Below are 3,650 nucleotides of genomic sequence, written 5' to 3'. Positions count from 1 at the left end.
TTCAGAATACTTTATGCAGTAAATTTAAACATTGAATTAGTATTATGAAAATCATTCGAAGAAAATTTCTTCAAGAATCTCCTTGGTGCTATTCCTAATATTTAAACAATAACGACTGATAAAAAGATACACAAGTCGTTCTACCCAAAATCTGCAGTAATTTAAATTTTTTGCACATTTAATTTAATGAATAAAAAACACAAAATTAGTTAGTATGAAAATTTATTGTTAGTTTCATTAAATTAAACTCAAATAATTTTTTCTTTATTTCAACTTTTTCACCTACAACAGAACCACATGAATTCAAGGAACTAAAATAATTTGAAATCTAACATTTAAATTTTCTTCAAATTGAATTTTTACCTTAAACAATTATCAAAGCTTATCCTTGCTTTTCAATAATTCATTTTTTGTTTCATAAAGAGATCATCAGGGCTTTCCTTGGATCTTTAATTTCACTTAAATTCAATTTCATTTCACGTGAATTTCTGATTGTCAAGGCTTCCCTTGGATCAATCAGAACAACTTTGTTTTCCCACCCAATAATTTGAAGTGTCTAAGCTAAACGTCGATTTACTACCCAACCCTTATAAAGACCCATAATCAATAGAAATTTTTGAAGGACTAACCATTTTAATTAGGATAGACAGTGAAGAACTTCGGTTACTCATCCATTACTTGAGCCCTTCCTCTTCGATGACCCAGGCTAAAACCCTTAACAATACTAGTAGGTTTTAAAAAAGTATCTAACGATCTACTTGTGTTGAAATTATACCTGAACCTTGTGGACTGATTTACTATTCTCCAACCCTCGTTCACAAATCAAACAACTAGGTTAGATTAAGTAAGTTCATCATGTATAAAATCCAGACACGAGAAAGAAAAAATCATTCTCACGAATTGATATACACTCTCTCCAACCCGTCAACCACGACAATCTATACCCCAAATTAAAATAACCACACAAAAAAAATGTAAGAACTAACAGGTTAGGAAAATAGAAACTCTAACCCCCGAGTATTGTACCCATCATCCTAAACTTTATGTCATGAGATAATCTAGGCAGTAAACAAACAATCATATTACACAATTGCTTAAATAAAGAAAAAGATATGATCTTGTAATCACACAGCACAGACAAACAACAGGATATATCAGATCAAAAATACATACCCAAAAAAGACAAAAATAGCAAAACAAAACAAATTATCAAAAGACGTATTTCGAAAACAAAAACGCAGTTTGAGAATCAGATACAAATACTATACAGGAACTTCAAGACCTGAAAGATTCAATAAACAAAAATAACCCGATAGAAAATCAAAAGTGTTTCTGACTCAGAGGCTACATCATCATCATTAATTTAAGGAAAACGTAAATATAAAAAATCATATTTTGATAAGCCAGAACAACCGTACAGTTGGAATCAACCAGAAGACACATTGAAAGTTATACACTAACATTTTTAAGATACAAAAACAGATAGAATTCGACAAAAACTTCGACGATAATTCAATACTTAGTGATCCCGCTCGAGGACAAGTACAATTTTGTTACAACTTAATCGTTATTTTTTTTTCGAAACAAGAAGTATCCCATGAAAACAGTAATTTCCTGAAATAAGAAAAAAAACGACAATTTCTTGATCACTATCTCAAAGTTAATTGTAATAGTACTTCATATTACGCTATATTCACAACCGAAATCCTACCAGAATAATCAAACCAACAGTACATCAATACAAACAGATGACATAGATATAGAATTCTCAGAAGTCTTCACAGAATATATAAAAAAATACAACATCAAATTTCACAAAGAGCAAATTCAATATTCAAGATGAAGTTTTGTCTATTGTTTATAGTTATATATTTATATTAGAACTAAAAGAAGCACAAAATGAATCACGGGCTCAAACATCCCGACACTCAACTGTAAGACATGAAATAAATTTTCAAAATTTTAGATACAATCCGTGAAAATCTCATTAAAAATGAAATTTCCCAAATTGTCAAACACGATCTACTAAAAAAAGTGAGCATGGTTCATAATTGATTATTTTGTTCATAAAATCGATTGCATAGCACAACCAAGAAATAGTTTTCGACCACAAAGCTCAAACGACGAAACTGTATTAGCAGATAAAACAGATTATGTTTGGACCCTGATTGGTCTCATCCATCCTTTTTTAAGATAACAACTGATATATCAAGTGCAGCAATTACTGCTAACTCAGTAAATAGAGAATATATTGAATTAACTCCACCTACTATCGATAGAACACCGTTAAATTATAATGCAAGGTTCACTGATAGGACAGGAAATAATAATTTAAGCTCTACATTCAATAACAGACAAGAAAACTTGAATGGAAAAAGAAATCTTACACATCAAGATATTCAAACTCCATCACATTTCGTTAAATAAGAAATAGTCGAATCAATGCCGACAATAACACAACAAAAATTTTCTCCCATTCACCCTACATTTACAAACCACAAGTTAAAAAATACTGCATTTCTACAAACAACTATACAATCAACAGTAAAACCGTCTGTTACTCCAAAACACTCAGAAATGGATTATCAGACAAGTAGACCAGCAACACCATAACGACAAACAAACAAACAGAAAAAACTAATGAAAAAAAATTTTCAGATAATAATTACAAGTTTTTTGCAAACAATAACATAGCAAAACCTCCCTATACAAACAGCCAAAATCAATCACAGGCACAAAAGTGCAAATAACAAGTTCACCACTCAGTTTTTTTTTCAACGATCAACAACGAGACACAGTGGATCGTAGTGAAGAATTCCCGTTGCTCCATCAAAGTAAAAACATTAATGCGAAACAATTTACAAGAAATCAACCACATTATTCAGAAGATGAAGATTATTTTCAGCCAAAACCAACAACGATTTACCACAAATCAACAAAAAATAGCTGGAATATTGATCAACCAGATCCTATTTGTCAACCAGATCTTTTTGAACTCTACACACGAAATGCAAAAACACGACAATCAAGACAAAATTTTCCTCCAAAACAAAACTCATACAAAAACAATAATTTTCAAATACAAATTCAATAAAAAGACAAGATTATCAACCAACAAAAATGCAAAATGAAAAAAAATAACAATTTTAAATACAACAGCACGAAAAAAAAACACAACTTACAAACTTTTCTCAAATACCAATTACCGCAGAATCAATTCAGATGACGATGAAACCATACTTTATGGGTGGATCTTCCATATCTTCTAATTATCCACTGATGGTATTCACAGGAACAGATCCTGAATACTCAGTAGAAGATTATTCAAATTCAGTTTCAGCTAACTTAATTATAAATATATAGGACCTGAACCAGTAAATACGCCACTTATCAAAATTGAATGCACAGACGTACAGCTTCTCTAGTCCAAAACCACACTTGATGGCGCAGCAAAAAAAGTGGTTTTCTGTTTTACCAATAGAAATTAAATCAGACTGGAAAAAATTCGCACAAGAATTTTAAAAAATGTTCGACTCTGAACGAAATAAGAAACATCAAAGAGTTCTATGTAACAAAATCCGTAGACTCCCTAATGAAACAATTAAACAACTGTGAAAATCGAATCAGAAGTAATACACAATATCAAAATT

This window comes from Symsagittifera roscoffensis, chromosome 3 (genome assembly GCF_963678635.1).
Source record: "Symsagittifera roscoffensis chromosome 3, txSymRosc1.1, whole genome shotgun sequence".
Taxonomy (NCBI): Eukaryota; Metazoa; Xenacoelomorpha; order Acoela; family Convolutidae; genus Symsagittifera; species Symsagittifera roscoffensis.
The sequence above is the reverse complement of the archived record's forward strand: the minus strand, read 5'-3'. Positions refer to the sequence as shown.